The sequence below is a fragment of the Mobula birostris genome, chromosome 3, assembly GCF_030028105.1.
Source record: "Mobula birostris isolate sMobBir1 chromosome 3, sMobBir1.hap1, whole genome shotgun sequence".
Taxonomy (NCBI): Eukaryota; Metazoa; Chordata; class Chondrichthyes; order Myliobatiformes; family Myliobatidae; genus Mobula; species Mobula birostris.
Window position 1 is genome coordinate 107631531 of NC_092372.1, and position 14342 is coordinate 107645872.

Here is a 14342-nt window from a genome sequence, read left to right on the forward strand (position 1 = left end):
CCTCCTTTGAACTTAACCCATCTCTCCTTAAATGAAAGTACTCTTGCATAAGATGTTTTGACCGTGAGAGAAAGATACCAGCTGATGACTCTATCTATGTATCTATGCCTCTCATAATCTTATAAACCTCTGTCAGATCTCCCCTCAGCCTCTGCTGCTCCTGAGAAAACAACCCATGTTTAACCAACCTCTCTTTACAGCACCTGCTCTCTCATCCGGGCAGCATCCTGATAACATCTTCTGCACTCTCTCCAAAACTTCCCCATCCTTGCTATGATGGAGGAACCAGAACTGAATACAATATTCCATATGTGGCCTAAAGGAGCCCTATGAAGCTGTGACAGATTCGTAAACTCGGTCCCTCAACTAATAAAAGCAAGCATGCCGTATGTCTTCCTTACCACGGTATCAACTTGTGCTGTTGCTTTCAGGGAGCTATTGGCTTTGACCATGTACAGAAACATGGTTAAAAGTCGTACAATTAACAGTATACTGTTCCTTCTCATTGCATAACACCTCACACTTGGCTGGATTAATCTCCTCCTGCCATTCCACCATCCATACCCGCAACTGATCTAGATCCTGCTGTATCCTATGGCAATCTTCTGCATTATCTACAACACCAACAATTCTTATATCTCCTGTGAACTTACCAACCAACTCATCCCTGCGGTCATCCAGCACACATATTTATCACAAACAGGAGAAGTCACAGTATGGGTCGCTGTGGAGCACCACTAGCCTCAGACCTCGGACTGGACTAAATCCCGTTGATCATTCTGCTCAGTCTTCTTGGAGCAAGAACTCAAACAGCCAAATCCTTACAGATCCCATGCATCTTAATGAATCTCCCATGAGGAGCCTCGTCCAATGCCTTGGTAGACAACAGCCACAGCTCTAACTACAGTAGTCACATTCATCACCTCCTCGGAAACTCAATCGTTAGTAAGACATCCTGATTGTCCCTAATTAAGCCACAATTATCATATCCAGTAGCTTCCCTACAAAGGACATGAGAATCACCAGTTATACTTTCCAGGGCTATGACTATTTTCCTTCTTGAATAATGGTACAATGGTCATAGTCATAGTCATAGTTATACTTTATTGATCCCGAGGGAAATTGGTTTTCATTACAGTTGCACCATAAATAATTAAATAGTAATATGTAAATTATGCCAGGAAATAAGTTCAGGACCAGCCTATTGGCTCAGGGTGTCTGACCCTCCAAGGGAGGAATTGTAAAGTTTGATGGCCACAGGCAGGAATGACTTCCTATGATGCTCAGTGTTGCATCTTGGTGGAATGAGTCTCTGGCTGAATGTACTCCTGTGCCCAACCAGTACATTACGTGGTGGATGGGAGACATTGTCCAAGATGGCATGCAACTTGGACAGTATCCTCTTTTCAGACACCACCGTCAGAGAGTCCAGTTCCATCCCCACAACATCACTGGCCTTACGAATGAGTTTGTTGATTCTGTTGGTGTCTGCTACTCTCAGCCTGCTGCCCCAGCATACAACAGCAAACATGATAGCACCTGCCACCACAGACTCGTAGAACATCCTTAGCATCGTCCAACAGATTTCAAAGGATCTCAGTCTCCTCTGGTAATAGAGACGGCTCTAACCCTTCTTGTAGACAGTCTCAGTGTTCTTTGACCAGTCCAGTTTATTGTCAATTATTAGCTACTCACCCATAGCCTGTGGCGGTAGAGGACACAGAGATCTTAGTCATGGCTCCAGAAATCTCATCTCTTGCATCTCTCAACAACTTGGGGTATATCCTATCTGACCTTAGAACTTATTGTTCTTAATGTTTTTTATGTGGCTTAGCATCTAAGAGTCCTTCTTTACATTCCACATTGATCTCCCTACCCTTCACATCTTTTTTTTTGGTAAATACTGATTCAAACTACTCTCTCCCACATCCTCCAACTCCACTCATATATTCTCATATATATGTAATCCAAGATTCAAGAACATTTATAATCAAAGAACGTATAAATTATACAACCTTGAGATTTGTCTGCTTACAGGCAGCCACAAGGCTGAAAAAACCCAATTAGAAAAATAAGGACGAATCCCCAATGCGCAGAGAAAGAGAAAAACACACAAGAATATAAGCCAGCACAGCGTTGCGAACCAAAGTAAGCCCTTAGATCTGAATCCCTGGAGCAGCCTGGAGTAGGCCCATAGCCTGAGTCTCAGTTCATCTTATTAGTGGGGAAAAGCACAGCAAAGCTCTCAGACATGAAACACAGCAACTGGGGCAGTCTCACAGTCTCATTGTCATGGAGGGAGGAGTGAACATCGCAGGAGAGGGAGCAAGATGGGCTTGACTCTTGCCTTTGGTCCTGACACCATGCCTTTCCGGTCTATCTGGGCCTGCATTTAAATTGTCCAAAAAGCAGATGGTGCTTCGTATTTGGACCCAGCATTGTAAAGCTCTGGGCCTAGACCATGCTGTTCAGCCTGAAGCCATTCTTGATCTCTCCAAATTGGCTCAGCACTTAGAGTGATCCAACCTTGCACCCGGGTTAGTTGGATGGGCATCGAAACTGCTCTGCCTTGACTGCTCCTCTCCAAATCGCTCATTCCAACTCCATCTGTGTGGATTTTGCAACACACCAGCAGGGCTCATTCCTCGAATTCACTTTGCCACAACTTGTCTCTTCATTGCTTGTGGTGATAGTTTACCAAAATTTACTTATGAAAAAGTGTTAATAATGTTTTTAGTTGAATTTCTTGCCTTTCGATCCACCGGTAAGCTGGTGCTCACCTTTAGTAGCAACATCTTACACCTGCACCCTAATGATCCTCTTATTCTTGATGTAGAGTATGAAAAAAATGCCTTTAACCCTACTTGCCAAGGACTTTTCATGGCCCCTCTTGGCTCTCCCAATTTCCTTCTTTTTTTGTAGCTTCTTTATAATCCTAAAGAACTTGATTTAGCTTGCTAAGCCTTGCATGTGCTTCCTTTTTCATCTCCCTCCTTGATATTCAAGGTTCCTTTAACTTGCTATCCTTGTCCTTCCTTCTTATTGGAACATATCTGTCCTGTGCTCTGTGCAGTTGGTCTTTAAACACTGATGTAGACTTGCCTAAAACAGCTGTTCCAGATTAATTCTCTATATTTCCTGCCTAGTACTGTCATAATTTGCCCTGTTCCAACTTAATACTCTCCCGTGAGGTCCATGCTCATCCTTAACTATATGTAACCAGGTGACTATTGAAAATCATTTTTTATTGTTAAAGTGCACTTGTGATTTCACCTTGGTCATGCTGAAATAGCTGCCTGTGCCTTTAAGGGAAAACAATGATGTCATTTTTCATGGGTGGAGTAGAACGAAGAGTTGCCTTGTTCCAGAAAAGATGACGTTCCAATGTTTTTCCCAGCTTTGGTGAGGAAATGTGGATAATATTTGATAATATCCATGTAAATTCCTTTATACTTGTTTGTAAATCTAGAATATCGGTAATATGACATGTTTTACATGTGGATGCTTTAGATTTTCGTGAGTAAATTGATCAGCACTGGATTGTGCGATTGCAAGGTTCCTTAATCAGCCTACTAGTTAGTCTTTTTAGCAATTCAAGTACAAAACAATACCCCCCAGAGTCTCCTGAGAGCGGGGGGAGGATGAGAGACTCAACAGGACGGTCATATGGGCAACGACCAGAATAGGAACCACGACTACGAGGAAGCTAAAGCAAACAACACTGACCGGAGAGGAATTCGCGGTAAGGTGTCATTGTGGGAAGGTCTGCAAAAACATCAGAAGGCTCAAGATACACCAGAGCAGGTCTAGATGTGGATTAATGGTGACCCAAGTGCAGCGCACGGACTTAGTGTCCGGTGAGACGAAGGAGAATTCCAGCCAGGAAGCACCCCACAGAGCTGAAGATCTCTCCGCACTTGAGTTGCCTCAGCACCAAACAACAGACCTAGTGAGTTCCTCTTCGGCTACCCCAATCCATTTGTCAAGGAAAGACAGGATCAAATGGCCTAGATCGTCAGACAACTTCGCCTGGATGCAGTTTGATGATGAGCTAGACGGCATTCTGGAAGTTGCCTTAGCAGGTCCAGTACACAGAAAGATCGACTCACTCACAGCCATAGCGTATAATCTAGCTAAGGAACGATTTGGCCCAATGGAGCGGAGAAGCCAACCGGAGTTACCACGGCAACCAAATAGGACGGAAACGGAGATTCGTCGCTTGAGAGGCGAATTAAAGGCGCTCAACAAGAGGTTTAAAACCAGCTCACCGGCCAAAAAAGAAGGTATCAGGGACCTAACCAGTATGCTGCGGGAAAAGCTGTGCAAACTCCGGAGGGAGGAACACCTGCGACAGCAAAGAAGGAAGAAAGAGAAAAGGTAAGCGCAATTTGTGAGAGATCCATTCAGCTTCACCAGGGCTCTTCTCGGCCAACAAAGATCTGGTATACTATCCAGGTCGAAGCCAGAGGTAGAGGAGTTCCTGTGGGAGGCACACAGCCACCCACGGAGGGGTCAGGGACTAGGAACCAATCGGGCTGTGCACAGACCGGAAAAACCATCAATTGAGCTGAATGTGAAGGAGCCTACATGGCAGGAAATCCAAGACATCATCCAGAAATCTAAAGCATCAGCTGCCCCAGGCCCAAGTGGCATACCTTATAAGATGTATAAGAAATGCCCAAAACTTCTTCGGAGGCTGTGGAAGGTCATGAGAAAGATCTGGGCCAAAGGTACTATTCCATCAAGTTGGAAATTGGCAGAGGGATGTTTTATTCCAAAGGAAGAGGTTTCTTCCACAATTGCCCAGATTAGGACAATTTCTCTCCTGGATGTGGAATGTAAGATTTTCTTTTCTGTGCTCCCAAGAAGGCTGACTTCTTACATGACGCAGAACCACTATATCAACACATCCATCCAGAAAGGTGGTATTCCAGGCTTTTCAGGGTGTCTGGAACACACCTCAATGATTAGCCATTTGATCTGTGAGGCCAAGCAGAAAGAAGGCGACCTAGCAGTGGTCTGGTTAGACCTCATGAACGCCTATGGGTCTATTCCACATGACCTCATCCTAGAAGGACTCGATCACTACTACATCCCAGTGGCTATTCGAGACACGATCACCAGCTACCGAGGAGGATTCAAACTCAGATTAACATCAGCCCATCTCACAACTAGTTGGCAGGACCTCCAGAAGGGGATTCCAACAGGGTGTACCATCTTTCCCCATCCTGTTTATTATGGGAATGAACCTCCTATTATCAGCAGCAGAAGGTGTAACCTGCGGCCCGACGCTGGTGTCGGGCATGTTCAGCTCGCTCTATGAGGGTTCATGGATGACATCACTATAACAACTGTGTCACATGTCCAAGCAAGATGGGTAGTGGAATCTCTGGGTAATGTAGCCACTTGGGCGAGGATGTCCTTCAAGGCCAAGAAGTCCAGGTGCATGGTGATCAGAAAGGGCAAAGTTACTAGCAAGTTTAGCCTCCAAGTTCAGGATGAGGCATCTCTTCCATCGAAGATAACCCGATAAAATGCTTGGGGAAGTGGTTTAATGTGTCACTGACAGATGGGGACAATGTCATTGATGCTGTGAAGCAGACAGATGAATGGCTGAAGAAGATCGACAAATCCGGACTTCCTGGTAAATTCAAGACCTGGCTGTACCAATACGGCATTCTGCCCAGGCTTCTCTGGCTCTTCACACTTTATGAGTTCCTCATGACTGCCGTAGAGGGCATCAAGAGGAAAACCAAAAAGCTCCTACGGAGATGGTTGGGAGTTCCCCCAAGCTTCTCTTCAGTGGGCCTCTACATTTGTTCTGGGCAACTGCAGCTTCCCCTGTCATCTGTTGTGGAGGAATTCAAGGTGGCAAAATGCAGAGCCTTATTAAGCTTGAGAGATTCCAATGACGTCTTGGTAAAGCAAGCAGGCGTTACAACCAGATCTGGGCGTAAGTTGGCAGCCAACGCAGCTGTGGAGGAGGCAGTGTGTTCTCTGAAGCTGCGAGATATCATCGGCAACCCCTACGTCGGGCGGCAAGGCCTCGGCTCAGTTCACTTCCAGCAGTGGGGAAACGGAAGCATAAGGAACATGCGAGACATGGTACAGGCAGAAGTACGGATCCATGAGGAAGAGAAGTGGATATCAAAGGCAGTGGAACAAGGGTCCCAGGGTGCCTGGACAAAATGGAATCTGCCCAAGCGCAGGATTTCATGGGCAGAGTTATGGAGACTGGAGCCCCTCCACATTTCCTTCCTCTTGTGATCTGTGTATGACACCCTTCCTTCACCATTACTTCTGTACACATGGGGGATGAGAGAGGACCTGAACTGTAAGCCCTGTGGTCAAAAGGGGACACTGGCTCATATACTGTCTGGGTGTAAAACAGCTCTAACTCAAGGACGGTATAGGTGGCGCCATGGTGAGGTGCTTCTGGCTCTTGCTGACACACTGGAGCGAGAGAGATGCAAGAAGAGGACGGCTGGCACAGATCTGAGGAAGGCCATCACCTTCATCAAAGAGGGAGCCAGGCCTTTCGTAACCAAACAACCAAAGCCCAATCTGCTGCTAACGGCCAGGTCCTGGGAGATGAGGGTCAGTGTGGGAAGGAGGTTGCAGTTCCCGGATATGGTGCACACAGCCCTATGCCCGGACATTGTACTGTGGTCGAATGAAGACAAGAAAATAATTCTAGTTGAGTTGACTGTGCCGTGGGAGGAGGGATGGGAAGAGGCCCATGAGAGAAAGGCCTTGAAGTACCAGCCCTTAGTGCAGGAGTGCAAAAACAAGGGATGGCAGGCATGGTTGTTCCCTATGGAGATTGGCTGCAGAGGTTTCCAGCCAAATCAGCATGGCAGTTGTTGTCAGATCTGGGCCTGGACGAAAGGAGCAAAAAACAAGCAGCTCGTAGGATGGGGGAAGAGGCAGAACGAGCCTCTTGTTGGATTTGGAGTAGGCGAGAGGAGGGAAGCTGGAAGCCAGGAGCAGATGGGCAGTGATTTGGCCACCACTGCTGGCCCACCAACTGGAGAGTGTCGTGGTTAAGGGTCGAAACACTCTGTGAAGTTTGGGAACCACCTGATGACATCTGCTCCTGGCTGAGGTCTATGGTTACCTTATAAGGTAACTGGAGAATGCACCCTAACAGGTGTATGTAACAAGTAAAAGTTTATTTGTCTTTCTTTATTGTTTCATGACCGAATGTGAATGTGTTAATTAATCTCTGTTCACGTAGTGTGAGTGAGGAGATCTCATTTGAAGGTCTAGCTTATATGTGTTTGGAAGTTAAGCACGTGTGTGCCAAATAATTGCCACTCCCATATTGGTTTTGTATATTTTCTCTTTATTTATTTTCATATTGCATACTGTAACAAGGGTGTAGTCCAAAGTTAAACTGTAGTAGCGGGGACTTTTTTTGCTGTTTTTATTTTGATACCCTCTTTTTGCAATAAAACATCTATAACACATAAAGAAATTAAAGACCCGAAAAAGTATTTGTTGTGCTGCGTGTGTATTTTTCTGCAGGCTACAAAATTTCGGTACCAGGAGTGGGGTAATTCCAAGCCAGTTTAGAGGGTTTTTGATCTTTGTATGCAGTACAATATGGAATACATTATACGGCAGTGGTGAAGAACAAAATAGCCACTCCTGTGGGATGGAAAGATCGCATGGAGACTGTGGTAGAGCCTTGGCCGGGGCTGAGATGTCGGGACTGACAGCAGGATGTAGAACTGTGACGGTGATCCAGAGCAACTGCGCCCATGAAGTCATCGTGTTTTCTGCAAGAGGCGTCAGCAACCCCTTTCCCAGACTTTAAAGACTTGAGTTTTCAAAATGTTACACTCAGAGAATGAGCAAACTGAACCTGATTTGAATGAACAAATTAGAGAGTCACATAGTAGGCTTGAGGAAACCATGGCAACTATAGCTAAATTAAGCAAAAAGTCCTATGTATATGTTCTCACGGAAAGACACATTGCTCCATTTACAGGGGATGTTCAGAAAGATGGGATGTCTGCTGATTATTGAAGAAGTCCAATGGGTGCTTTGTGCTAGAAATCAGTCTGACCAGGATCAGTATGATTTTGTTATGTCACTGCTCAGGGGTGCAGCTCTAGAAGAAGCACCAATGCACAGTGGTACTGAGGAAGACCTGGTTGATGACTTGCTCACCTATCTCAGGGAAGCTTTTACTGAAAACTGTAATACACCCCATCTGATGCATAGCTTCTATAGTCACAAACAGTGTGAGGGTGAAGACATAAGAGAGTTTTCACATGACTTAGCCCAAGCTCTTAACTTGTTACTGAAGTGTTCCCCTGATGCTGTGGCCAATAAGAGGGTGACACACAGATCAATTTATGGAGGGCATCAGAGATCCTTCCCTTCGAAGAGAGTTCCACCGATTTGTGTGGAACAACCCCGAGTCCTCAATGATAGAAGTGCGAGAGGAAGCTCATCTATGGTTTTCGGAAGAGGCCTCAGGAAATGAAAAGACTGTAAAATCCAAGTGTAGCAGTAGCCAGGCACAGTTCTCAATCCTCAGAAGCTCAGGAATCTTAAGTCCGTCACTCTAGATGATGTCCTTAAAGCAGTCACAGAACAGGGCAAACCATGAGCGAGTTGACTCAAGCAGTCAAAGATCTTGCTGTGCAGAGAGGTGTTGCACGTGCTACTAGCAGTAGATCTAAGTTACAGCCTGGCTTCACAAAGTATGGGCAACCAATATGTTTCAAGTGTCAGGTGGGAGGGCATATGGTCAAGAATTGCCCAGAGAAGCAAAACGCAAAGGATGTAGAGCCTGAACCCTACAGCCCTCAGGTTGTTGTGAGTTGGGCAGTTTGGGGGAACCTCACAGACTCAGGTAATGTACAACCATCCACTAACCATGTGCTACAACCTGCCATCGGAACATGTCCTGATGTTGAGCTCAAGGTATCAGGTGTCTCTGTCCATTGTCTGTAGACACAGGTAGTCAAGTGAGCACCATGACTGAGCAGTTCCTTCGAGAACACGTGAAGGAGAGGATGAGGATATATTGTCCACTGCTCACTGGGTTAGGGTAACAGCCACTAACGGTCTTGATGTTCCTTACCTTGGGTATCTAGAGCTAGAGGTTCAAGCAGTGGGCATGAAGATTCCCAATTGTGCCTTTCTAGTCGTCAGGGATCCTGTTAGCACTGAACAACCTGTCCAGTGCATTGTAGGCATGAACATTATAAGCTAATGTAGACAACTTGTCTATGTTGAACTTGACATGACCCCAGAAGGAAAGTTGGATTCTGATTGGAGAGATGTTTTCCAGAAAGTGCAGATGCGCACAACTGAAACGAAAGCCATAGTCAGTGTCAGGAAAAGATTCTGAGCACATACCTGCTGAATCTGTAGTTACTATTGTGGCTAGGAAGGCCACTGGAGATGCTGGAACTGACCTAAGATGCTACTTGAGCCACTTAACACCCTTCTACTAGGTGGTCTTGTAGCTATTCCCATGCTTGTTGACTCTCGGCGTACATTGCTAGTACAGGTTTTAAACCTCTCTCGAGAGGATGTATGGCTCTCACCTAGGACCCAGCTGGGTGTACTGTCAAAGGTAGAATGCGTAGATAGTGATCAGCAATGTGCTGTAAGATTTCAGCGGATCTCAGCTGCACTGAACAAGTGACTGTTGGTGTAAAGGAGGAGGGTAGTAACCCCAAGTTAAAGTCAATTCTAGACAAGCTCGAAATTGGGGGTAGTGAAGAACAACAGGCTCAGCTAAGAGCTTTACTGGCTAAGTACCTGGATATCTTTGCAATCGAAGATGAAAACCTTGGGTACACTGACAATGTCAAGCATGAGATTCATTTGATTGATGATGAGCCCATTTCATAGCTATGCCATCGTATTCTGTCCAGTCAATACAGCGAAGTGAAAGAGCACATCTCAAAGTTGTTGAGGAAGGGTGTAATTCAGGAGAACAATAGTGTGTATGCCTCACCTGTAGTGTTGGTCCGGAAAGCTGATGGCAGCATAAGTCCATGTGTAGATGATCAGAGACTGAATCATAAGACTAAAAAGGACATGTTCCCGCTCCTCCGTATTGATGAGAGTTTTGATGCCCTGCGGGGAGTGCAATTTTTCTCGACAATAGACCTCACGAGTGGTTATCACCAAGTGGTGGTAGAGGAGCGTGATAGGCATAAGACTGCTTTTTCGACGCCGTTTGGTCTGTATGAATACTTTTGCATGCCATTTGGGGTCTGCAATAGACCAGTGACTTTCCAAAGGCTCATGCAGGCAACCATGAATAATTTAGTCTTCCAAATTATGCTTGTGTATCTGGATAATATTCTGGTGTATTCGCAGACTTTCCAGAAACATTTGGAGAGGCTTGACACTGTGCTTCAGCGTCTCAAGGAGACTGGTCTAAAGGTGAAATTGGAAAAAATGTCATTTTTTGCAGTCAGAGGTTTAAGTTTTAAGACACCAGATATCAGCCAAGGGGATGGGCACAGATCCCAAGAAGCTCTTGGCTGTTCAGCAATAGCCAGTACCATCTACAGTCAAAGACTTGAAGACCATTTCTTGGCTTTTGTAGTTATTATAAATGGTTCATTCAGGGATTCTCGAAGATTTCAGGTCCACTGCATGATGTAGTGAATTTGTGTCTTGGTGCAGGGAGTCCTAGTAAAGCAAACCAGCTGTTAGAACAATCTTGGATGGAAGGATGTCAAACTGCCTTCAACTTGTTCAAAGAGAAACTGACCAGTTCACCTATCCTAGACTTTGCCGATTTCACACAGCCTTTCATAGTGGAGACCAATGCAATCAGTCACAGACCAGAAGCTGTTTTATACCAGCAACAGGGAGAGACCAAGAGGGTTATTGCATATGTAAGCTGATGATTGAGAAATGCTGAAAAGAATGACAGGAATTATAGCCGCATGAAATTAGAACTGCTTGCACTGAAGTGGGCCACAGTAGAGAAATTTTGTGGTTACTTATTGGGTTTCAAATTCACAATAATTGCTGGTAATAATCCATTCTCCCACTTGGAAACTACCAAGTTGGGAGCAATTGAGCAGTGATGGATGTCACAGCTGTCAGTGTATGACTTTGATGTTAAGTATCGTCCAGGTCACAGCCATACTGTAGCTGATGCTCCCTCTGGGCAGCCATTTGCAGGGGAGCCTGAGCCTATCTCAGAGGATGCTGAGTTTGAAGGGTCTGTGGCAAACTAGTCTGACCAATTGTGGCACTGCTCTTGTCCTGGCACTGGTACAGCTGGTCTTAAAAACTGTAAGGTTAAGCAAATTCGAGCTCTTGAAGCGGGTACTAGAGATACAAGTGATCTCATGCAAGGAAACACCCCGACCTTCGCAGCTTATTCTAGTGGCGACTTACAGACTCATAGAACATAGAATAGTACAGCACAGGACAGGCCCTTCGGCCCACAATGTTGTGCCAACCCTCAAACCATGCCTCCCATATAAAGCCCCACCTTAAATTCCTCCACATACCTGTCTAGTAGTCTCTTAAACTTCACTAGTGTATCTACCTCCACCACTGACTCAGGCAGTGCATCCCATCCACCGACCACTCTCTGAGTAAAAAACCTTCCTCTAATATTCCCCTTGAACTTCCCACCCCTTACCTTAAAGCCATGTCCTCTTGTATTGAGCAGTGGTGCCCCGAGGAAGAGGCACTGGCTATCCACCCCATCTATTCCTCTTATTATTTTGTACACCTCTATCATGACTCCTCTCATCCTCCTTCTCTCCAAAGAGTAAAGCTCTAACTCCCTTAATCTCTGATCATAATGCATAGTCTCTAAACCAGGCAGCATTCTGGTAAATCTCCTCTGTACCCTTTCCAATGCTTCCACATCCTTCCTATAGTGAGGCGAACAAAACTGGACACAGTACTCCAGTTGTGGTGTAACTAGAGTTTTATAGAGCTGCGTTATTACATCACGACTCTTAAATCCTATCCCTCGACTTATGAAAGCTAACACACCATAAGCTTTCTTAACTACCCTATCCACCTGTGAGGCAACTTTCAGGGATCTGTGGACATGTACCCCCCAGATCCCTCTGGTCCTCCACACTACCAAGTATCCTGCCATTTACTTTGTAGTCTGCCTTGGAGTTCGTCCTTCCGAAGTGTACCACCTCACACTTCTCCGGGTTGAACACCATCTGCCACTTCTCAGCCCATTTCTGCATCCTATCAATGTCTCTCTGCAATCTTTGACAATCCTCTACACTGTCTACAACACCACCAACCTTTGTGTCGTCTGCAAACTTGCCAACCCACCCTTCTACCCCCACATCCAGGTTGTTAATAAAAATCATGAAAAATAGAGGTCCCAGAACAAATCCTTGTGGGACACCAGTAGTCATAATCCTCCAATCTGCCTTCTGCAGGCAAACCAATTCTGAATCCACCTGGCCAAACTTCCCCGGATCCCATGCCTTCTGAATTTCTGAATAAGCCTACCGTGTGGAACCTTGTCAAACGCCTTACTAAAATCCATATAGATCACATCCACTGCACAACCCTCATCTATATGCCTCAAAGAACTCTATCAGGCTTGTTAGACATGATCTGCCCTTCACAAAGCCAGGCTGACTGTCCATGATCAGACCATGATTCTCTAAATGCCCAGAGATCCTATCTCTATGAATCTTTTCCAATAGCCTTCCTACCACAGACGTAAGGCTCACTGGTCTATAATTACCCGGACTATCCCTACTACCTTTTTTGAACAAGGGGACAATATCCGCCTCCCTCCAATCCTCCGGTACCATTTCCGTGGACAACGAGGACATAAAGATCCTAGCCAGAGGCTCAGCAATCTCTTCCCTCACCTCATGGAGCAGCCTGGGGAATATTCCATCAGGCCCCGGGGGACTTACCCGTCCTAATGTATTTTAACAACTCCAGCACCTCCTCTCCCTTAATATCAACATACTCCACAACATCAACCTCACAAATATTGTCCTCACCATCATCAAGTTCCCTCTCATTGGTGAATACTGAAGAGAAGTATTCACTGAGGACCTCACTCACTTCCACAGCCTCCAGGCACATCTTCCCACTTTTATCTCTAATCGGTCCTACCTTCACTCCTGTCATCCTTTTTTTCTTCACATAATTGAAGAATGCCTTGGGTTTTTCCTTTACCCTACTCACTAAGGCCTTCTCATGCCCCCTTCTTGCTCTTCTCAGCCCCTTCTTAAGCTCCTTTCTTGCTACCCTTTATTCCTCAATAGACCCATCTGATCCTTGCTTCCTAAACCTCATGTATGCTGCCTTCTTCCTCCTGACTAGATTTTCCACCTCACTTGTCACCCATGTTTCCATCACCCTACCATTCTTTATCTTCCTCACCGGGACAAAGTTATCCCTAACATCCTGCAAGAAATCTCTAAACATCGACCACATGTCCATAGTACATTTCCCTGCAAAAACATCATCCCAATTCACAACCGCAAGTCCTAGCCTTAGAGCCTCATAATTTCCCCTTCCCCAATTGAAAATTCTCCTGTCCTCTCTGATTCTATCCTTTTCCATTATAATGCTAAAGTCCAGGGAGCGGTGGTCACTGTCCCCCAGATGCTCACCCACTGAGAGATCTGTGACCTGACCCGGTTCATTACTTAATACTAGATCTAGTATGTCATTCCCCCTAGTTGGCCTGTCAACATACTGTGACAGGAATCCATCCTGGACACACTTAACAAACTCTGCCCCATCAAAACCCTTGGAATTAATCAGGTGCCAATCAATATTAGGGAATTTAAGGTCACCCATGATAACAACCCTGTTATTTTTGCACCTTTCCAAAATCTGACTCCTAATCTGCTCCTCGGTATCTCTGCTGCTACCAGGGAGCCTATAGAATACTCCCAATAGAGTAACTGCTCCCTTCCAGTTCCTGACCTCTACCCATACTGACTCAAAAGAGGATCCTGCTACGTTACCCACCCTTTCTGTAGCTGTAATAGTATCCCTGACCAGTAATGCTATCCCTCCTCCCCTTTTTCCACACTCTCTATCCCTTTTAAAGCACTGAAATCCAGGAATATTGAGAACCCATTCCTGCCCTGGTGCCAGCCAAGTCTCTGTAATGGCCACTACATCATAACCCCATGTATGTACCCAAGCTCTCAGTTCATCACCTTTGTTCCTGATGCTTCTTGCATTGAGGTACACACACTTCAGCCCTTCTAACACTGTCTTTACACCGTTCATTCTGCTTCTCTTTCCTCAAAGCCTCTCTATATGTTAGATCTGGCTTTACTCCATGCACTTCCTTCACTGCTCTATCGCTCTGGGTCTCATCCCCCATGCAA